Genomic DNA, 24,097 nt, shown 5'->3' with positions numbered 1-24,097 from the left:
CATTTTATGGTCCCTGAAAAGTAAACAAATAAACAAGGGAACTTGTGGTTCTGGACTTTTGTGGTTTATGTGTCATGGTTTTCTGTGGGAGGTCATAGAACATAAGATATAAGGTCCCAAGCTTTGGAGTCAGACATATCTCATTGTGCATCCTAGCTTGATCACTTGCTAGGTGCTCATGGCCTTGGCCAAACTGCTTACTGTTTCTAGGCCTTAGTTTTCTCATCTGTAAAGAAGGTTTAACCAGCACTGAGTTAGTTTTCTATGGCTGCATTAAAAAATTACCACAAATGTATAAGCTTAAAACAGCACTCATTGGCCAGGCGCGGTGGCTCACACCTATAATCCCAGCACTTTAGGGAGGCTGAGGCTGGCGAATCACTTGAGGTCGGGAGTTCAAGCTCAGCCTAATCAAAGTGGAGAAACCCTGTCTCTACTAAAAATACAAAATTAGCTGGTCATGGTGGCACATGCCTGTAAACTCAGCTACTTGGGAGGCTGAGACAGGAGAATTGCTTGAACCCAGGAGGCAGAGACTGCAATGAGGTGAGATCACACCATTGCACTCCAGACTGGGCAACAAAAGCAAAACTCTATCTCAAAAAAAAAAAAAAAAAAAAAAAAAAAGCATTAATCTATTAGCTCACAGTCCTATAGGTCAAAAATCCAGGAACAAAATGAACAGATCTGCTTAGTGTCTCACAAGGCTGAAATCATGGTCGCGTGCTGGAGCCAGCTCTCACTGATCAAAAACGCCATTTATATATATATATATTTCCAGTGATAACGATTGGTAACTTGAAATCAGTCAGCCAGGAGCAGTGATTTACACCTGTAATCCTAGCATTTTGGAAGGCTAACTCAGGCAGATCACTTGAGCCCAGGAATTGAAGACCAGCCTGGGTAACATAGTGAAACCCTGTGTCTATGAAAACTACAAAAAATTGCTGGGCATGGTGGTGCATGCCTGTAGCCCCAGCTGGTTGGGAGGCTGAGGTGGGAGGGTCACCTGAGCTCAAGGAGGTCAAGTCTGTGATGAGCTATAATTGTGCCACTGTACTCTAGACTGGGCAACAGAGTAAGACTGTGTCTCAAAAGAAGAAAGAAAAAAGAAAAGAAAGAAAGAGAGAAAGCAAGAAAAAAAGAAAGAAAGAAAGTTTAGTCATAAAGAGAAAATTTGTCACATGGAAATCAGCAAACACTCCCACCAGGACCCTTCCCACCAGCTGGTTACAAAATCTCTAACTACATGCTGTGGCCACTCCCTTGATCTTACAAGGCCTCTTATATTCCTACATTGCAGTACTTATTCGGGTGTATTACGAGTCTTTGTTCACTTTTCTGTCTCTCTAGAATTTGGTGAATACCTCGAGGGCAGAGCATTGTTGTGTTATTCAGCTTCCTATCTCCATCATAGAGCTTGGCACCTAGTGAATGTTGATTGAGTGTTCCAGAAGGATGGAAGGAAAAGAGGGAAGAAAGAATTAACAAATGAACAGAAAAGAATTTCTGGCTTATGCCAGAAAGATGATGTCAAGAGGACCCCAGCCTATTCAAAACCACATCCAAGATGAGATACACTCACCACCCGTTTCACAAAGAATGGGTGAGATGACGACTTGGGTTTGAAGGAAGATTGCTTTCATTTGATTTGCTCCAGAACCAGTGAACTATCAGTGCAAAGGACAAACATGAGACAACAGTGCAGATAGATCATGAGTCCTTTTGACTCACTCGGAGGGTGCCCCAAGTTCAGAAATTTTACAGTCCTTGGGGGTAAAATGTCCCCCAAAAGCTAGAGGAATATAGAAGGTGGAAGGAACTCGGAGGAACACAGAAGCTTATGCTCCCAATGACATCAGTTCCAAGAAACCACTTAGTGAGACTACAATATATAGCAGACCCTCTTACCCTGTATACTATGTCATTCAAACCTTCTGCACAGATTATGGGCCTTGAAGTCTTGCTGTGCCAGCACTTGGGGATCTCCCCTGCTCTGTGGCTCACTGTAGGGCCCCCGGGGTTTCCATTTAGACCCATGTAGGCATTTTCTGGGGAGAGGCCTAGATACAGTCAGTTACTGCAGCCAGTGAGATATTCTGGTTCAGGTGTAAATCTCTGGATATTTCCATGTCTGCTATGACTCAAGATGAGGAAACATCTTTAATCTTTTAGAACTTTATTTATTTATTTATTCATTCATTCATTCATTCATCCACTTACTATGTAGGAAATTGTGATAGACCTTGATGATCTACGGATAAGAAAGCTCAAGGGAGGTGGGTTGGAGGTGACAGATAAGAAACATTTCAATCAGAGAAATGCCTACAGATGGATGAACTGGAGAAGACTCAGGCAAAGAAAGGAGCCCAGACTCGGAGTGGGAATAGGTGTAGGCTTTTCACAAATGGCATTTGTGTTGAGTACTGATATTCAGCTGGGTGGGGAGAGGGAGAACGGAGCTCCCAGCAGAAGGAATTGCAAGTGAAAGGGCTGGAGGTTGAGATGAGAGAGCATGGTGCCTTCTGGGAATGGGGTCGGAGGAGGGTGCAAGCCTCACTTTGTAAAATTAGGGGAAGATAATTCTAGACTCACATGAGTTGAATGAATTTAAAAGTTCATGATGCAGAGTGTTGAGTAGGGATAAAATAGGAAAGTGAAATATTGTATAAGTCTGTATAAATGCTGTTATTATAAAGCTGTCTCCAAATGGCCTATAGCAATTATTCTAAATGCACAACAGCTGTATTTGTCCCCCTTCTGCCATTGCTGAAATTTACACTGTCATTGCGCCAGGAGGAAGGCTTGGCACTAATAATAGGCTGGCTGAGTATGGCTGGAGTGTGACAGACCCCTAGTTAGAGCCCTAAAAGACTGCAAGTGGGGAACTGTAAAGCTCTGAGGAAATCCGAGTCGGTGGCTGTGAATATAGTCAGAGCACCACCTTGTGGTGGCTGTCGTGCCTGCCTTACCCAATTCTGCTCAGCCCCGGAAAACTACACACAGCTCATTTTAAGTTTTATCATACGATGCACTTTCAGGTGATTTCAAAGTCATGTCACGCCTCTATTAATGTCACCACTATTTGTATTTGCTGTAAATTCTCCTCTTTGCATTCCCCAGCACCAATCCACACCAACCCATCCAATCCATTTTCACTCAGCTTATGACCAGCCACTAGTTCCTTCCTCCTACTTCCTTAATTCTTCCAAACTCTTGATCCCTAGGAGCTCCCAAGTTTCCTGGGAAACTGACTCAGTAACTTATCTTTTTCTTTTTTCTGAGCAGGGTCTCGCTCTGTCATCCAGGCTGGAGTGCAGTGGCATGATCATAGCTCACTGCAGCCTCGAACTCCTGGGTTCAAGTGATCCTCCCACCTCAGCCTCCAGAGTAGCTAGGACTACAAGTATCACCATGCCTGGCTAATTTTTTTTGAGTCTCCCTATGTTCCCTAGGCTAATCTTGAACTCCTGGGCTCAACTCCTGAGACGCCTTAGCCTCTCAAATTGTTGGGACCACAGGTATGAGCCACCATGCCCAGCCTTAGTGACTTCTGAGAGTGTAACTTTCCTACTCTCTTTCTAAGAATGGGAATAAGTCTTCTCCACATCTGAAAAGTTATAAATAATATTATTAAAATCCATATCAGGGATTTACTATGAAGATAGGACCCCGGATGGACTGTTTGCACCTGCCAGTAGAGTAAGGCTGGTCTCTGCCCATGCAGTGATAGGCCAGTGCCACAGTGTCTTGGTAGGCAGGCTGGCCTATCAGGTTTCAGAGGAATTGCCCCAGGGAACAGGAGTAGAAGTATATGACCTCTTGAAAAGCACAGAGCATTTGTTGCTGTGTTCAGATCATTCAGAGATTTTGAAGGCACCAACCCTGCCTTCGATTTGCTTACAGTCAAGTGAAGCAGACACAAATCAATAATCAATAGAGCCACTTAAGTTTTCTGAAAGAGATTTAGCAGCAGATTGCAAGTGAACATGGCCTTGAGGTAAATCCTCTCCCTTGTTGAACTACAGTTTCAGTAGATGGTTCATGGTATTTTAAGGAATTGGAATTTTTAAATAAAAATATAAAAGTTTTGTTCGGTTCTATTCTAGATTTATTTTTCCTCCTAAATAAATGAGAAAGATGCTTCAACAAAGATTCTTTATGCTGAATAATTATGATGCGTGAAGGTGGTAATCTGCTTTGTTTAAGTGGATTTTAAATGTCAGACAATTCTAGACAGTTTTTTCTAGATCAAATAAAAATTTAATTAAAACTTAAAAAAATTAAAAGCCATTTAATATTGACAGGAAGGATAAAACTCTGTAATACTGACTGTCTTATATTGGGTTTCCCTGAAACATAACTGTAATAAGGCTTTGTGTATAAGCAATCTGTTTTAGAAATACTCCTAATAGAAACTGGGAAAGAGGAGGGTGGTTTTAGCTTGAACCCTCAGGGAAACTTGACAGTAAAAGCCGCACAAGGGAGGCTGGCCTGTACACTCTCATCCCACCTGTCAGCTGTTGGCTAAGGGGAACAGGGAGTGAACTCCCAGGTATTTCCTGCTCTTTTCCTGGGCAGACAAAGCTTTAGTAGCCTACAAGTAGTCTCCAACGAAAGTCCTAGATGTGAGCCTTGGAAGCAACAGTAGAGGGAAGCCAAGGGAGGGAATGCAGAGGCAGGAACAGAGGTCTGAAAAGATCTAGAAAGACCACTAAACAGTTTCTGTTTCAGAGACAGCACAGACACATGGGAGGCACCAAGTTTGTTATTTCTTCAGAAGACAATTAAGACAGGGCCTCATGGTATCACGTCTGTAATCCTAGCACTTTGGGAGACAGAGGCAGACAGATCACTTGAGGTCAGGAGTTCCAGACCAGCCTGACCAACATGGCAAAACCCTGTCTTTTCTTTTCTTTCTTTCTTTCTTTTTTTTTTTTTATTTGAGACAGAGTCTCACTTTGTTGCCCAGGCTGGAGTGCAGTGGAGCAATCTTAGTTCACTGCAGCCTCTGCCTCTTGGGTTCAAGCGATTCTCGTGCGTCAGCCTCTCGAGTAGCTGGGATTACAGGTGTCTGCCACACTGCCCAGCTAAGTTTTTTATTTTTAGTAGAGACAAGGTTTTGCCATTTGATCAATCTGATCTCAAATTTCTGACCTCAAGTGATCCACTTGCCTCAGCCTCCCAAAGTGCTAAGATTACAGGCATGAGCCACCACCTCGAAACCCCATCTCTACCAAAAAATACAAAAATTAGCTTGGTGTAGTGGCATGAGCTTGTAATCCCAGCTACTGGGGATGCTGAGGCACAAGGATCTCTTGAACCCAGGAGGTGGAAGTTGCAGTGAGCTGAGATTGTGCCACTGCACTGCAGCCTAGGCAACAGAGCAAGACTTGGTCTCAAATAATAATAATAAATAAAAAAGAAGACAATTAAATTTCCTGGAACCTGATGATTAACTTTGCAGAGCCCAAACATACAGAAATATAATTAACACTTTTCTTTTTCTTTTTTGAGAGAGTCTCACTCTGTCACTCAGGTTGCAGTGCAGTGGAGCAATCTCAGCTCACTACAACCTCCACCTCCTGGGTTCTAGAGATCCTTATGCCTCAGCCTCCTGAGTAGCTGGAATTACAGGCACCTACTACCATGTCTGTCTAATTTTTTGTATTTTAGGTAGAGATGGGGTTTCACCATGTTGGCCAGGCTGGTTTCCAATTCTTAACCTCAAGTGATCCTCCCACCTCAGCCTCCCAAAGTGCTGGGATTACGGATGCATGCCACCACACCTGGCTAATTTTTCTATTGCTTTTTTTTTTTCCAGACAAAGTCTCGGTCTGTTACCCAGGCTGGAGTGCAGTGGCATGATCTGGGCTCACTGCAACCTCTGCCTCCCAGGTTCAAGTGATTCTCCTGCCTCAGCCTCCCAAGTAGCTGGGATTACAGGCACGCACCTGGCTAATTTTTGTACTTTTAGTAGAGACAGAGTTTTGTCATGTAGACCAGTGTGATTTATTGCTTTTTTCAAATTAATATTACTTCTCCTGGCTGGGCGTGGTGGCTCACACCTGCACTTTGGCAGACCAAGGCAGGCAGATCACTTGAGGTCAGGAATTCAATATCAGCCTGGCCAACATGGTAAAACCCCGTCTCTCTGCTAAAAATACAAAAATTAGCCGGGCATGGTGGTGCCTGCCTGTTGTCTCAGTTACTTGGGAGGCTGAGGCAGGAGGATTGCTTATGCCTGGGAGGTGGAGGTCGCATCACTGTATTCCAGCCTGGGCAACAGAGCAACAGTCCATCTCAAAGAAAGAAAAAAAATATTACTCCTACAAATATTTTCCTTTGGAAAAAGCTCTCTCTACAAATATTTGGTGATGACTTTGTCATAATTTTAACAGAGTCACATAGTTACTATCCTGACCATATATTTTAAAAATAAAATATGAAATTTATAAATCCGAAGTCTAAGTTCTATTGGTGTGACGTATAAGCAAGTAATCTGCAACCCTGGCAGCACATTAGGCTCATCGGGTATTTTTATTTTTCATTTTATTTTATTTTATTTCATTGAGACGGAGTTTCGCTCTTGTTGCCCAGGCTGGAGTGCGATGGTGAGATCTCGGCTCACTGCAACCTCCGCCTCCTAGGTTCAAGTGATTGAGTAACTGGGATTACAGCCTTGCGCCACCGCGCCTGGCCTCATCGAGTATTTTTAAATGACCTGGGACCCTCTTCTGTAGATTCTGACGTTATAGTATAAGATGGGACCGAGGCACTAGCATATGTTTGAAACTCCTTAGGTAAATCTAATGTGCTACTAGGTTTGAAAACAACAGTCTAAATCAATGCAAATAAATAGATTCACTTGCTGATGAATGGAATGAATTTCCTTTCATTCCATTATTATTCAATTCAATTCTGATGCTTGTAAAAGGAATCTTTTGGGAGGCCTGCCCTGTTTACAATTCCCCTCTTTGAGAATTTCCTTTTTCTCCAGCTTCAGTAGCCAAGTATGTACTGTTATCCGACCTCCTCTGATGAAAGACAATAGGACAAGGGGTGGAACACCTGGTCCAAATGAACCGCTAGACTTTCCCAAAACTGGGAACCAGGACAGTAAGTCACTAGCCAGCTGGCTAATGGTGCTGCCCCTGTGAAATAAGAAATGCTGTAGACCCAGGGCTGGGATGATGTCGATTTCCACAGAGAAGCAAAGAACATTGGCTACAGAAAATGCAAAGAAAACAGGCCTGTGGAAAGACCAAGGATGAGAAGTCACCTGTGGCCCCAGTCAAAGAGAGGAGCAATTTTGATTTTTGATGACTCTCCAGGAACTGGCTTCACTGCTTGTGTGGCCCAGCTACACTACACTATGAGACTGCTCTGTGGCCTCAAAAAAGAAAAAATCACCTTCCCTTCCAATTTTACTTAGAGCTACTTGTGCTGGCTTCTGTTACTTACAACTAAAAAGATTTTGTTAGGCTTGATGCAATGGCTTATGCCTGTAATCCCAGCACTTTGGGAGGCCGAGGCAAGTGGATCACTTGAGGTCAGAAGTTTGAGACCAGACTGTCCAACACAGCAAAACCCCATCTCTATTAAAAATACAAAAATTGGCTGGGCACAGTAGCTCACGCCTGTAATCCCAATACTTTGGGAGGCTGGGGAGGGCAGATAATGAGGTCAGGAGATCGAGACCATCCTGGCCAACATGATGAAATCCTGTCTCTACTAAAAATACAAAAATTAGCTGGGCATGGTGGCATGTGCCTATAATCCCAGCTACTCGGGAGGCTGAGGCAGGAGAATCATCTGAACCGGGAGGCGGAGGTTGCAGTGAGTCAAGATTGCACCACTGCAATCAAGCCTGGCAACAAAGGGATACTCTATCTCAAAAAAAGAAAAAAAAAATACAAAAATTAGCCAGGTGTGGTGTCACATGCCTGTAATCCCAGCTACTTGGGAGGCTGAGGCAGGGGAATCACTTGAACCCAGGAGGTAGAGGTTGCAGTGACCCGAGATTGTGCCACTAAACTCCAGCCTGGGTGACAGAGTGAGACTGTCTCAAAAAAAAAATATTTTGTTAATTTGGCCAGATGTGATATTTATGCCAAAACAATATCTTATTATTAGATAAAGTACAGTCATGCACCATATAAGGATGTTTTGGCCAATGGACCACATATATGATGGGGTCCTATATAGGACCTATATTGGAGATTATAATGGAGTTGCCCTATACGAGTATACCAGTTTTTATCTTCTATACGGTATTTTACTATGTTTAGATATACATAGTATGTTTAGATAACCAAATACTTGCCACTGTTTTACAAGTGCCTATAGTATTCAGTGCAATAACACGCTGAACAGGTTTGTAGCCTGGGAACAATAGGCAATACCATATAGCCTATGTGCGTAGTAGGCTGCACCATCTAGGTATGTGTAAGTGCACTCTGTGATGGTCAAACAACAATGAAGTTGCCTAACGATGTATCTCTCAGAACATATCCCCATCATTAAGTCACATGACTGTATGTAGAGGAATATCAGCTGATGGTGTGTGTTCACTGCTGGCTTGTGCAGAATCACTTCTTACCACCATGTCTGTCTACATTTAAGGGAAAGAGGCCATGCCTTAATCATCCAGGCAGCATCTAGCACAGTAAAATGTGTGTTCAATGAATAATTGTTAAATTCAACCATTAGCCTTATTGAATAGAATATGTACGTTTCACTCTGCTAAGGCTACAATAACAAAGTAGCCTTTGTTATACCATAGTCTCAGTAGCTTAGATAATGGAAATTTATTTTCTCACAGTTCTGGAAATTGGAAGTCCAAGATGAAAGTGTCAGGAGAGTTAGTTTATTCTGAGGCCTCTCTCGTTGGCTTACAGATGGCTGCCTTCTCACGGTGTCCTCACGCGGCTGCCCTCCGTCTGTGTTTTCTGTGTCCTAATCTCCTCTCTGTATAGGACATGAATCATAATAGGTTTGGGTCCACACTAAAGATCTCATTTTAGGCTGTGCTTGGTGGCTCACACCTGTAATCCCAGCACTTTGGGAGGCTGAGGTGGTTGGGTCAACCTGAGGCCAGGAGTTTGAGACCAGCCTAGGCAACATGGTGAAACCCCATCTCTACTAAAAATACAAAAATGAGACAGGTGTGGTGGCACATGCCTGTAATCCCAGCTATCTGGGAGGCTGAGGTGGGAGAATCACTTGAACGCGGAAGGCAGAGGCTGCAGTGAGCCAAGACTGCACCACTGCAATCCATCCAGCCTGGGTGACAGAGGAAGACTCCATCTCAAAAAAAAAAAGCTAATTTTAACTTGATTATTTCTTTAAAGAAACTACCAAACACGCAAAGGGAGGAACTTGAGAGGAGAAACAAAATATGAGCGTTTAAAATACAGAAAAAGAACAAAAAAAGAAACTACCTTCAAATATAGTCACATTCTGAGGTACTGGGGTTAAGGCTTTGATATATGAATTTGGGAGGACACAATTCAACTTGTTCATTCACTTACGTATTCTACACTTTTTTTGTTTTGAGACGGGATCTCGCTCTGTTGCCCAGGCTGGAGTGTAGTGGTGTGACCTTGGCTCACCGCAACCTCTGCTTCCCAGACTCATGCAATCTTCCCACCTCAGACTCCTGAGTATCTGGGACCATAGGCACACACCACCATGCCCAGCTAATTTTTTGTATTTTTGGTAAAGACAAGGTTTTGCCATGTTACCCAGGCTGGTCTTGAACTCCTGAGCTCAAGTGATCCATTCAACTCATTCTTCCAAAATGCTGGGATGAGTCACTGTGCCTGGCCAGTTCCACACACTTTTATTGATAATAATAAGACAGGCCTAGTGTAGCTCCCAAAGTAAAGACTCTCAAGTGCTCCATCATTGCTAAATGTACCAATTAATTTATAATTGGTACATCTGAATTCATAACTCTCAAAGAATCTTAGAGATGGAAATAACTCTAAATTACTTGATTAGCCCTTGGAAGAAAGCTAAGGCTACATACTTCAGAAAATTTTTCAGCCATATTATTATTTTAAAAGTCATATCATTAGACCAGGAGTGGTGGCTCACGCCTGTAATCCCAGCACTTTGAGAGGCTGAGGCAGATGGATCACTTGAGGTCAGGAGTTTAAGACCAGCCTGGCTAACATGGTGAGACCCTGTCCCTACTAAAAATACAAAAATTAGCTGGGCGTGGTGGTGTGCACCTGTAATCCAGCCACTCAGGAGGCTAAGTCAGGAGAATAGCTTGAACCTGCGAGGCAGAGGTTGCAGTGAGCCGAGATCGTACCACCACACATCAGCCTGGGTGACAGAGCAAGACTCTATCTCAAAAATAAGTAAATATAAAAGTCATATCATTAAAACTAACATAGATACAGGTTTTTTTTTTTTTTTTTTTTAATAGAGATCAGATCTTGCTATGTTGCCCAGGCTGGTCTCAAGCTCCTGCACTCAAGCATGGATACAGTTTTTAAGAGTGAAATATTGGTTGGCTGCTTGTTTGTTATTTTCTTCCCTTATTCCTTCCTGTCTCCATTGTTAAGCACAATTATTGGCATAAAAGAGGTTTTCAATTCCCAGTTTTAGACTGCATTCTAGCCTGGGCAATAAAGCAATACTCCCATTCTCTCTCCCTCTTTCTCTTCCTTTTTCTTCCTCTTCATTTTTTTTCTTTCTCTCTTTCTTTCTTCCTTTTTTTTCTTAAAAAAAAAAAAAAAAAGGAGTGATTCTGGAGGAACAGAATATTAAGAACATTCTTTTGTTGGTTTTTTAGGTTTCTGAAGTTGGCTACCTAATATGACTGGATCCAAAAATACAAGGGACTCTACTTCTAATAACATAGAAAACATTGATAGTCCTTGGTATGAATTGTTTAGACAGTTATGCAAAATAAATATACTCGACACTCCTGATTCATTGCTCATGACAAGCAAGGAGTTCAGTGACTCTATACGTAATACCTTTGACCACAGGTGGAGAACCAAGAAACTTAATGAAGCTGGTTTGTTGCTCCTAAGTTCAGTAGACAAAGTGATGAAAGAAAATTATGAACTCAGGGATTCTGTCTCACAGCTTCAAAAGCAGATACTGAGCCTCAAGTCTGCTGAGATTGCCCTGAGTAAGAGTTTCATCTCCTGTAGAGAAATAGCTGAAATTGTGGAAAAACAGACACAAGCTCTTACCATGCGAATGGCTGGCCTGCAATGAAAGGTTGACTTTTACCAGAGTAACTGTGCATTGGGGAAAGGGGAATGATCAGACATTTCAGGGACTACTGGACACAGGCTCTAAGCTGATGTTGATTCCAGGAGACCCAAAAATATCATTGTGGTTCTCCAGTTAAAGTAGGGGCTTATGGAGATCAGGTAATTAATGGAGTTTGAGCTCAGGTGTGAATTACAGTGGGTCCAGTGGGCCCTGGACTCATGATGTGGTCATTTTCCAAGTGCCAGAATGCATAATTGGCATAGACATACTTAGCAGCTGGCAGAACTCCCACATTGGCTCCCTGACTGGTAGGGTGAAGGCTATTACGGTGGGAAAGGCCAAATGGAAGCCAATAGAGCTGCCTCTACCTAGAAAAACAGTAAATCAAAAACTATATCACATCCCTGGAGGGATTGCAGAGATTAGTGCCACCATCAAGGACTTGAAAGATGCAGTGATCCCCCATTCAACACTCCCATTTGGCCTGTGCAGAAGACAGATGGATCTTGTATCTTAAGCTTAACCAAGTGGTAATTCCAATTGCAGCTGCTATAACAGATGCGGTTTCACTGCTTGAGCAAATTAACACATCTCCTAAGGCCAGGTATGGTGGCTAACTCCTGTAATCCCAGCACTTTGGGAGGCTGAGGTGGATGGATCACCTGAGATCGGGAGTTCAAGACACATCTCCTGGTACCTGGTATGCCTCCATTGACTTGCAAATGCCTTTTTCTCCATTTTTGTTCATAAGGCCCACCAGAAGCAATTTACCTTCAGCTGGCAAGGCCAGCAATATACCTTTACTGTTCTATCTCAGTGGTATATCAACTCTCTGGCTTTGTGTTATAATCTTATTCAGAAAGAACTTGATTGCTTTTTGCTTCCTCGAGATATCACACTGGTCCATTACATTGATGACATTATACTGATTGGATCCAGTGAGCAAGCAGCAGCAAACACACTAGACTTATTGGTGAGACATTTGTGTGCCAGAGGATGGAAAATAAATCCAACTAAAATTCAGTAAACTTCTACCTCAGTAAAATTTCTAGGGGTCCAGTGGTGTGGGGCCTGTTAAGCTATTCCTTCTAAGGTGAAGGATAAGTTGCTGCATTTGGCCCCTCCTACCACCAAGAAAGAGGAACAACACCTAGTGGGCCTATTTGGATTTTGGAGGCAACACATTCCTAATTTGTGTGTGTTACTCTGGCCCATTTATTGAGTGACCCAAAAGGCTGCCAGTTTTGAGTGGGGTCCTGAACAGGAGAAGGCTCTGCAGCAGGTCCAAGCTGCTGTGCAAGCTGCTCTGCCACTTGGACCATATGACCCAGCAGATCTAATGGTTCTTGAGGTGTCAGTAACAGATTGGGATGCTGTGTGGAGTCTTTGGCAGGCCCCCATAGGTGAATTACAGTGGAGGCCTCTAGGATTTTGAAGCAAGGTCCTGCCATCTTCTGCAGATAACTACTCTCCTTTTGAGAGAGAGCTTGTGGCCTGTTACTGGGCTTTGGTGGAAACTTAATGTTTGACTCTGGGTCATCAACTCACCACGTGACCTGAACTGCCTGTCATGAACTGAATGCTTTCTGACCCATCTAGCCATAGAGTGGCTTGCACAAAGCAGCACTGCATCATCAAATGGAAGTGGTATATACATGAATGGGCTCGCAGGTCCTGAAGGAACAAGTAAGTTACATGAAGAAGTGGCTCAAATGCCCACGGTCTCACTCCTGCTGCCCCGCCTTCTGTCCTCCAGCCTGCACCAATAGCCTCATGGGAAGTTCCCTATGATCAGTTGACAGAAGAAGAGAAGACTCGGGCTGGTTCACAGATGGTTCTGCACAACATGCAGGCACCACCTGAAAGTGGACAGCTGCAGCACTACAGCCCCTTCCTAGGATGTCCCTGAAGGACAGCAGTGAAGGAAAATCTTCCCAGCGGGCATAACTTTGAGCAGTGCACCTGGTTGTGCACTTTGCATGGAATGAGAAATGGCCAGATGTGCAATTATATACTGATGCATGGGCTGCAGCCAATGGTTTGGCTACATGGTCAGGGACTTGGAAGAACCACTATTGGAAAATTGGTGACAAATTAATTTGGGAAAGAATTATGCAGATGGACCTCTCTGAGTAGTCAAAAACTGTGAAGATATTTGTATCCCATGTGCGTGCTCACCAACAGGTGACCTCAGCAGAGGAGGATTTTAATAATCAAGTAGATAGGATGACCTGTTCTGTGGACACCAATCAGCCTTTTCCCCCAGCCACCCCAGTCATGGCCCAATGGGCCCATGAACAGTGTGGCCATGGTGGCGGGCATGGAGGTTACATATGGGCTCTGCAGCATGGACTTTCACTCACCAAGGCTGACCTGGCTGTGGCCACTGCTGAGTGCCCAATTTGCCAGCAGCAGAGACCAACACTGAGCTCTCAGTATGGCACCATTCCTCAGGATGATCAGCCAGCTACCTGGTGACAGGCTGATTGTATTGGACCTCTTTCATTATGGAAAGGGCAGAGGTTTATCCTCACTGGAATAGACACTCCAGATATGAATTTGCCTATCCTGCATGCAATGCTTCTGCCAAGACTACCATCCATGCACTCATGGAATGCCTTATCCACCATCAAGGTATTCCACACAGTGTTGCCTCTGACCAAGGCACTCACTTTACAGCTAAAGAAGTGTGGCAGTGGGCGGAATTCACTGGTCTTACCATGTTCCCCATCATCCTGAAGCAGCTGGTCTGATAGAAGAGTGGAATGGCCTTTTGAAGTCACAATTACAACACCAACTAGCTGACAATATGTTACAGGGCTGGGGCAAAGTTCTCCAGAAGGCCGTGTATGCTCTGAGGCAGCATCCAATATATGGTACTATTTCTCCCATAGCCAGGATTCATAGGTCCAGGAATCAAGGGGTGGAAGTGGAAATGGCACCACTCACCATCACCCCTAGTGATCCACTAGCAAAAATTTTGCTTATTGTTCCCATAACATTATGCTCTGCTGGCCTAGAGGTCTCAGTTCCAGAGGAAGGAACACTGCCACCAGGAGACACAACAACAATTCCATTAAACTGGAAATTAAGATTGCCACTGGGACATTTTGGGCTCCTCCTATCTTTAAGTCAACAGGCTAAAAAGGGAGTTACAGTGTTGGCTGGGGTGATTGACTCAAACTATCAGGATGATATCAGTCTACAATACAGGTAGGTACTCCACAATAGAGGTAAGGAAGAGTATGCATGGAATACAGGAGATCCATTAGGGCATCTCTTAGTATTACCATGCCCTGCAATTAAGGTCAATGGAAAACTACAACAGCCCAATCCAGGCAGCACTACAAATGACCCAGACCCTTCAGGAATGAAGGTCTGGGTCACTCCACCAGGAAAAAATCATGACCTGCTGAAGTGCTTGCTGAAGGCAAAAGGAATACAAAATGCATAGTAAAAGAAGGTAGTCATTCCAGTCTGACTAACATGATGAAAACTCGTCTCTGCTAAAAAACTACAAAAAGTAGCCGGGTGTAGTGGTGCGCACCTGTAACCCCAGCTACTCAGGAGGCTGAGGCAGGAGAATCACTTGAAACCAGGAGGCGGAGGTTGCAGTGAGCCGAGATCACATCAACTGCACTCCAGTATGGGCCACAGAATGAAACTCCATCTAGGGTGAGGTAGGGAAAGGCTTTTGGTAATACAACATCAAGATTCTCTAGGACCGTTGCTTAAGTTTAAGATGAAACTGCTTTATTTTTGTAAACTCAAACCACAAGAAAAATAAATAAAAAATAAACTGCTTTATTATTCAAATCTGGAAATCTGAGAAAGGAGTTACTGATAAGCACACTGGGGAAATAGGGGTTAAACAGATTGCCCAGGCAAACTGGAACCAGTGGTTACTCTAATTGTAACTAGACTTCTGACTGAGTGCTGTTAAAAGGAAAACTTTAGACAAATTTAGCAGACTTTAATGGAGCAAAGAACAATTCGAGAACTGGACAGTCCCCTGAACCAGAATAAGTTCAGAATGACTCCAGGGCTGCTACCTGATCAGATAATATATATATATATATATATATATATATATATATATATATTATTTTATTTTTTTCCTGAGATGGAATCTTCCTCTGCTACCCAGGTTGGAGTGCAGTGGTGAGTGGTGGCTCACACCTGTAATCCCAGCACTTTGGGAGGCTGGGGTGGGCGGATCATGAGGTCAAGTGATCGAGACCATCCTGGCCAACATGGTGAAACCCTGTCTCCACTAAAAACACAAAAAATTAGCTGCGTGTGGTGGTACGCGCCTGTAGTCTCGGCTACTTGGGAGGCTGAGGCAGAAGAATCCCTTGAACCTGGGAGGTAGAGGTTGCAGTGAGCTGAGATCAAGCCACTGCATTTCAGCCTGGCTACAGAGGGAGACTCTGTCTCAAACAAAACAAAATAAAAACCAAAAAAAAGAAAATGACCTACAGAAAACAGGAATAAGGCTGGGTGTGGTGGCTCACGCCTGTAATCCCAGCAATTTGGGAGGTTGAGGCAAGCAGGAGTTCAAGATCAGCCTGGCCAACATGATGAAATCCCGTCTCTAATAAAAATACAAAAATTAGCCGTATGTGGTACGGCTCGCCTGTAATCCCAGCTATTTGGGAGACTGAGCAGGAGAATCACTTGAACCCAGCAGGCAAAGGCTGCAGTGAACTGAGGTTGTGCCACTGCACTTCAGCCTGGGCGACAGAGTGAGACTCTGTCTCAAATGAAAGAAAAGAAAAGAGAAATGAGGGAAGTGAGCTACAGAATTAGTTGAATGGGTTGCAGCTTGGCATTTGCCTTATTTGAACATGATTTGAAGAGTTGGCTGCCTGTGATACTGAAACTGTCTGATTGGTACAAGAGTAGGTAACACAGGCTTGGCGCGGTGGCTCACGCCTGTAATTCCAGCACTTTGGGAGGCCGAGGTGGGTGGATCAACTGAGGTCAGGAGTTTGAGACCAACCTGGCCAACATGGTGAAACTTTGTCTCCACTAAAAATACAAAAATTAGCCAGGCCTGGTGGCAGGTGCCTGTAATCCCAGCTACTCGGGAGGCTGAAGCAGGAGAATCGCATGAACCCGGGAGGCGGAGGTTGCGTTGAGCTGAGATCTCGCCACTGCACTCCAGCCTGGGCAACAGAGTGAGACTCAGTCTCAAAAAAAAAAAAAAAAAAAAAAAAAAAAGAGTAGGTAACAGCCTGTTTACATATCCAGTTAGTTATGGTCTTCTATGCATGGAGAAACCTTTGGGCTGGACTTCAAGTATGTAAGGAGGAGCTTTAAGCTAACCTCAGCAGTGCTAAAACTCCCATTTTTGCCCTCAGCTTCCCCTATCTTTGTCAACTCAGCTCCAGTGGCACCCCCTGGAGTCTTGTTCTGTTGCCCAGGCTGGAGTGCAATGGTGCAATCTTGGTTCACTGCAACCTCAGCTTCCCTGGTTCAAGCAATTTTCCTGCCTCAGCCTCCAGAGTAGCTGGAATAGGCACCCACCACCACACCCAGCTAATTTTTGTATTTTTAGTAGATGCAAGTTTTTACCATGTTGGCCAGACTAGTCTCGAACTCCTGACCTCAAGTGATCCACCCACCTCAGCCTTCCAAGGTGCTGGGTAGGATTACAGGTGTCAGCCACCATGCCACCTGGCCAGAGGAGTCTTTAGAGGCAGTTTTCTCTCTAATTATTCATCTTTTCCAATTACAGTTTCTCTAAATTAGAATCTTCTTATCTTTAACCTTGGGCTACAGAAAGAGCTTAAATCCTGGGTTTAAAATGCTGTTTCAGAAAGATTTTGAGCAAATTATTTAATCTGTCTGTGGCGGTTTCCTCACTTGTAAAGCAGGTACTACTATAATACTAACAGCACCTCCAGGCACAGCAGCTCATGCCCGTAATCCCAGCATTTTGGAAGCCTGAGACAGGAGGATCATGAGGTCAGGAGTTCGAGACCAGCCTGGCCAACATAGTGAAATCCTGTCTCTACTAAAAATACAAAAAATTAGCTGGGTGTGGTGGCTTACATCTGTAAGCTACTCGGGAGGCTGAGGCAGGAGAATCACGTGAACCCAGGAGGTGGAGGTTGCAGTGAGCTGAGATCTCGCCATTGCACTCCAGCCTGGGCAACAATGCAAGACTCCGTCTCAAAAAAAAAAAAAAAATGCTAACAGCACTTATTTTATAGGGTATTGTGAGAAAAAACTCAGTTCCTATGTGCAAAGTACTCAGAGAACCACCTGACCTAAGTGCTCGATAATATTAGCTATTGCTTCCTCTAAAAATATTCTATTTTATTTATTTATTTATTTATTTTTATTTTTTTTCTGAGACTGAGTTTCGCTCTTGTTACCCAGGCTGGAGTGCAATGGCGCGATCTCGGCTCACCGCAACCTCTGCCTCCTGGGTTCAGGCAATTATCCTGCCTCAGCCTCCTGAGTAGCTGGGATTACAGGCACGCACCACCATGCCCAGCTAATTTTTTGTATTTTTAGTAGAGACGGGGTTTCACCATGTTGACCAGGATGGTCTCGATCTCTTAACCTCATGATCCACCTGCCTCAGCCTCCCAAAGTGCTGGGATTACAGGCGTGAGCTACCATGCCCGGCCTTACTATTTTTTTTTTTTGAGATGGAGTCTCGCACTGTCCCCCAGGCCGGAGTGCAATGGTGCAATCGCGGTTCACTGCAACCTCTGCCTTCCGAGTTCACGCAATTCTGCTGCCTCAGCCTCCTGAGTAGCTGGGATTACAGGCGCACATCAGCACACCCAATTTTTTGTATTTTTAGTAGAGACGGGGGTTTCACTATGTTGGCCAGACTGGTCTCGAACACCTGAGCTTGTGATCTGTCTGCTTCAGCCTCCCAAAGTGCTGGGATTACAGGCATGAGCCACCACGCCTAGCCCCTATTTTATTGCTTTTATAGATGGGGTCTGTCTCTGTCATCCAGGCTGGAGTGCAGTGGCACGATTTTGGCTCACTGCAGCCTTGAACTCCTGTTCATGATCCTGAACCTCAGCCTCCCAACTAAAAATAGTTCTCTTTTCTTCCAGAGCCAAGTACCAGATCAATAACATTATTATTTTCTTTTTTAGAGACAGGGTCTCACCCTGCCACCCAGGCTGAAGTACAGTGGTATAATCATAGCTCACTGCCGCCTCGATTTCCTGGGCTCAAGTGATCCTTATGCCTCAGCCTCTGAAGTAGCTGGGACCATAGGCGTGCACCACCCATGCCCAGCTGATTTTTGTAAGTTTTGTAGAGATGACATCTTGCTATGTTGCCTGAACTGTTCTGAAACTCCTAACCTCAAGTGATCCTCCCACCTCAGCCCCACAAGGTACTAGAATTACAAATATCAGCCACAGAGAGTTCATATTCTGAATACCAAGGCCAAATAGAATCCACATGGGTTTTAATTGCTTGGGTCCACTAACATGCAGATCAAAATACACACATGGATCAAAAATACTGTATTCAGGCTGGATGCTGTGGCTCACACTTGTAATCCCAACACTTTGGGAGGCCAAGGTGGGAGGATCACTTGAGCTCAGGAATTTGAGGCTGCAGGGAGCTATGATTGTGCTATTGTACTCCAGCCTGAACAACAGAGAGAGACCCTGTCTCAAAAACAAACAAACAAACTAACTAACTAACAACAGTATTCCAAGGGTTGTGAAACCCGAGTATACAGAGGGCTGACTTTTCCTAGAAGTAGATTCTGCAGGGTCAACTTTGCAATTTGAGTACGTGCAGACTTCGTTATAGTATTATAGTAGAGTCGGGGGGAGGGGGGTCCTGGAACCAATTCCCCATGTATACTCCTTAACTCTCTTTTGTTTTTTTTTTGTTTGTTTTTTTTTTGAGAGAGAGTTTTTGCTCTTGTTGCCCAGGCTGGAGTGCAATGGTGTGATCTCGGCTCACTGCAACCTCCACCTCCCGGATTCAAGCGATTCTCCTGCCTCAGCCTCCAGAATAGCTGGGATTACAGGTCTGTGCCACCACCCCCAGATCATTTTTTTGTACTTTTAATAGAGATGGGGTTTCTCCATGTTGATCAGGCTGGTCTTGATCTCCTGACCTCAGGTGATCCACCTGCCTCAGCCTCCCAAAGTGCTGGAATTACAGACATGAGCCACCAAGCCCAGCCTCGTTCACTCTACTTTTAAAATGAACTCATTAACTTTACTGAAAACTATTTCAATTCTCCACACACTACATTGCCTACATTACATATTTGAGGAAGATTGGGAATCCATTTAATTTTCAACTAACCATAGCTCCTTTTCTGAAACATTTTCTTAATACCTACAATTTAACCTTATATGATGGAACTCATTAATCTAGGGGTTATTACTGAAATACCCAGATTTTATCCTCCAGAGGCCATTTTCCTAGCTTCTGAGGAGCTGGCCCTTAAGAACATTTCTGAATAGATCATTCCTGGAAAGGAATCCATAGCATAAAGACCAGTCATACCTGTCAATCAGCCATAGCTTGTGGCTTTCAAATCCAGTTGCCCAAAAGCCACTGGCAAAAAGCATTTACAGAGTGAAGCAGAGAAGAAATATAAGCACGTTTCTTTATTTCTTCTTTTCTCTATTATTTTATTAACACGTTCCTTTCATTGTCACTTTTCCTCAATCCACACAATAATTCAATTATTCAAACAACATAATTTTATTATAACATAAACTATATTTTGGGTTCGCAGTAAATCAGAAGAGAAATCCATTGACTCGGAAAATAACTTAGCATTGGGGCAAAAGGTTTTCCAAGAAAAGGAAAAAAAATTCAATTTCCTCTCTGGAAAAATACTCTGCAAATTATTCCCTGTATAAACATACCAATTGTTTATTATTGCTTCTTATCAATATTATTTTCTCCCCTGGATACTTTTGAAATGATTATTGACTAATGATGTAATTATTCTGGAGCCTTCATGTATAAGCCCTTAAGAGGAATGAGATGGGATTTTCTGTGGTGACAGCACATGTTCCATGATACCCACTTTTGATATTTGATCACTGTGAGACTTGCCAACTGATGGCCAACCACTGATGTAGACTTGTTCATCAAATGCTGTGGTAGGGCAGGGTGTCCCTATCTGATTACCATGTCTAGCACCAAGTGGAAGTTAAAGGGGGCTAACAGAATTTATCACATCTAGCCCCAAATTGATTATATTTATTAGATCTGGAGCCCTGTTTAGAACCATTCAGCAGAAAGAGATTTAATCAAAACTCAGGGCCTATGTTTACCAAAGACCTGTACACATCTCTTTCAGAGATAAGGGTATAGGAAGTCTGGTGGTCTTTTTTCTTTTCTTTTTTTTTTTTTTTAAAGGCAGGGTCTCACTCCATCACCCAGGCTGGAGTGCAGTGGTGCGATCTCGGCTCACTGCAGCCTTAACCTTCTGGGTTCAGGTGATTCTCCCTTGCCCCCCTTCAGCCTCCCAAGTAGCTAGGACTACAGGCATGAGCCACCACACCTGGTTAATTTTTTGATATGGTTTGGCAGTGCCTTCACCCAACCTCACTCATTTAATGACTTTGATGAACATGCTGATAGTGGGTCGGGCGTGGTGGCTCACCCCTATAATCCCAGCTCCTTGGGACTCCAAGGCAGGCAGGTCAACTGAGGTCAGGAGCTCGAGACCAGCCTGGCCAACATAGTGAAACCCTGTTTTTACTAAAAATACAAAAAATTATTCAGGTGTGGTGGCACACCTGTAATCCCAGCTACTTGGGAGGCTTAGGCAGGAGAATTGCTTGAACCCTGGAGGCGGAGGTTGCAGTGAGCTGAGATTGCACCATTGCACTCCAGTTTGGGCAACAAGAGTGAAACTCCATCTCAAAAAAAAAAAAAGAAAAGAAAAGAAAAAAAGAAAATGCTGATAGTGATATCAACAATAAGGTCTAGGCTGAGGAGGTCTTAGATGGAAACGAGGACCTTGTTGGAAACTGGAGCAAAGGTGACTCGTCATGTTTTAGCAAAGAGACTGGTAGCATTTTCCCTGTGCCCTAGAGAGCTGTGGAACTTTGAACTGGAGAGAGATGATTTAGGGTATCTGACAGAAAAAATTTCTAAGCAACAAAGCATTCAAAAGGTGACTTGGGTGCTGTTAAAAGCATTCCATTTTAAAAGGGAAACAACATAAATTTTGGAAAATTTGCAGCCTTACAAGGTGATAGAAAAGAAAAATCTGGCCAAGCATGGAGGTTCACACCAATAATCCCAGCACTTTGGGAGGCTGAGGTGGGTGGATCACCAGGTCAGGAGTTCAAAACCGCCCTGGCCAACATGGTGAAACCCCGTCTCTACTAAAAATACAAAAATTAGCCAGGTGTGGTGACGGGTACCTCTAATCCCAGCTACTCACGAGGCTGAGGCAGGAGAACTGCTTGAAGCCAGGAAGCAGAGGTTGCAGTGAGCTGAGATCCTGCCACTGCACTCCAGCTGGGTGCCAGAGCAAGATTCTGTATTGAAAAAAAAAAAGAAAGAAAGAAAATAAAAACCCATTTTCTGGGGAGAAATTTAAGCCAGCTGCAGAAATTTGCGTAAGTAGCAAGGAGCCTAATGTTAATCCCCAAGACCATGAGGAAAATGTCTCCCGGCCATGTCAGAGACCTTCACAGCAGCCCCTCCCATCACAAGCCTGGTGGCGCGGGAAGAAAAAGTGGTTTAATGGGCCGGGCCCAGGGCCCCCAGGCAGTGTGCAGCCTAGAGACTTGGTGCCCAGTGTCCCAGATGCTCCAGCCATGACTGAAAGGGGCCAATGTACAGCTCCGGCTATGGTTTCAGAAGATGGAAGCCCCAAGCCTTGGCAGCTTCCATGTGGTGTTGAGCCTGTGTGTGCACAGAAGTCAAGAATTTAGGTTTGGGAACCTCCACTTAGATATCAGAAGATGTATGGAAACAACAGGATGCCCAGGTAAAAGTTTGCTGCAGAGGCAGGGCCCTCAAATAGAACCTCTGCTAGGGCAGTGCAGAAGAGAAATGTGGGGTCGGAGCCTCCACACAGAGTCCCTGCTGGGGCACTGCCTAGTGGAGCTGTGATAAGAGGGCCACCATTGTCCAGAGCCCAGAATGGTAGATCCATTGACAGCTTGCACTGTGCACCTGGAAAAGCCGCAGACACTCAACGCCAGCCCGTGAAAGCAGCTGGGAGGGAGCCTGTACTCTGCAAAGCCACAAGGGCGGAGCTGCCCAAGACCATGGGAATCTATATCTTCCATCAGTGTGACCTGGAGTCAAAGGAGATCATTTTGGAGCTTTAAAATTTGACTGCCCCACTGGCTTTTGGACTTGCATGGGCCCTGTAACCTGTTTTGACCAATTTATCCCATTTGGAACTGCTGTGTTTACCCAATACCTGTACTCCCATCGTATCTAGGAAGTAACTAGCTTGCTTTGGATTTTACAGGCTCATAGACAGAAAGGACTTGCCTTGTCTCAGATGAGACTTTGGACTGTGGACTTTTGGGTTAATGCTGAAATGAGTTAAGACTTTGCAGCACTGTTGGGAAGGCATGATTGGTTTTGAAAAGTGAGGACATGAGATTTTGAGGACTTTTTGGGTTAATGCTGAAATGGGTTAAGACTTTGGGGGGGCTGTTGGGAAGGCATGATTGGTTTTGAAATGTGAGGACATGAGATTTTGAGGGGCCAGGGGTGAAATGATATGCTTTGGCCGTGCCCTCACCCAAATCTCAATTTGAATTTTATCTCCCAGAATTCCCACGTGTTGTGGAAGGAACCCACGGGGAGGTAATTGAATCATGGGAGCCCCTCTTTCCCGTGCTATTCTCGTAATACTGAATAAGTCTCACAGGATCCAATGGGTTTATCAGAGGTTTCCACTTTTGCTTCTTCCTCATTTTCTCTTGCTGCTGCCATGTAAGAAGTACTTTCATCTCCCTCCATGATTCTGAGGCCTCCCTAGCCATGTGGAAATGTGAGTCCAATTAAACCTCTACAGGCATGATGCCTCACACCTGTAATCCCAACGCTTTGGGAGGCTGAGGTGGGCACATCAACTGGGAATTCGAGATCAGCCTGATCAGCATGGAGAAACCCCATCTCTAATAAAAATACACAATTAGCCCGGCATGGTGGTGCATGCCTGTAATTCCAGTTCTTGGGAGGCTGAGGCAGGAGAATTGCTTGAACCCGGGAGGCAGAGGCAAGAGAATTGCTTGAACCTGGGAGGCAGAGGTTGCAGTGAGCCAAGACTGCGCCATTGCACTCCAGCCTGAGCAACAAGAGCGAAACTCCATCTCAAAAAAAAAAAAAAAAACTCTTTCTTCTGTAAATTGCCCAGTCTTGGGTATGTCTTTATCAGCAGTGTGAAACTGGACTAATACATTTTTTTTGTATTTGTTGTAGAGATGGGGTTTTGTCACGTTGCTCAGGCTAGTATCCAACTCCTGAGCTCATGTGATCTGCCTACCTTGGCCTCCTAAAGTGCTGGGATTATAGGCATGAACCACTGCGACTGGCCTAGGTTTGTTGGTCTTTTAAGACATTTATTTATTTATTTATTTATTTATTTTGAGTCGGCGTTTCGCTCTTGTTACCCAGGCTGGAGTGCAATGGCGCGATCTCGCCTCACCGCAACCTCCGCCTCCTGGGTTCAGGCAATTCTCCTGCCTCAGCCTCCTGACTAGCTGGGATTACAGGCACGTGCCACCATGCCCAGCTAATTTTTTGTATTTTTAGTAGAGACGGGGTTTCACCACGTTGACCAGGATGGTCTCGATCTCTTGACCTCATGATCCACCTGCCTCGGCCTCCCAAAGTGCTGGGATTACAGGCGTGAGCC

The 24,097-nt window shown here is 44.3% G+C and overlaps 1 pseudogene; it reads left to right on the top strand.

Annotated features, from left to right (window-relative positions):
• Positions 1-3,989: 3,989 nt before the first annotated feature.
• LOC135274534 (uncharacterized) lies at positions 3,990-22,553 on the top strand (annotated as a pseudogene).
• The last annotated feature ends 1,544 nt before the right edge of the window (positions 22,554-24,097 follow it).

The sequence above is a fragment of the Aotus nancymaae genome, unplaced genomic scaffold (assembly GCF_030222135.1).
Source record: "Aotus nancymaae isolate 86718 unplaced genomic scaffold, 86718_ANA_hifiasm-v0.15.2.pri h1tg000012l, whole genome shotgun sequence".
Classification (NCBI taxonomy): Eukaryota; Metazoa; Chordata; class Mammalia; order Primates; family Aotidae; genus Aotus; species Aotus nancymaae.
This window is presented reverse-complemented; position numbering and strand designations above follow the sequence as displayed.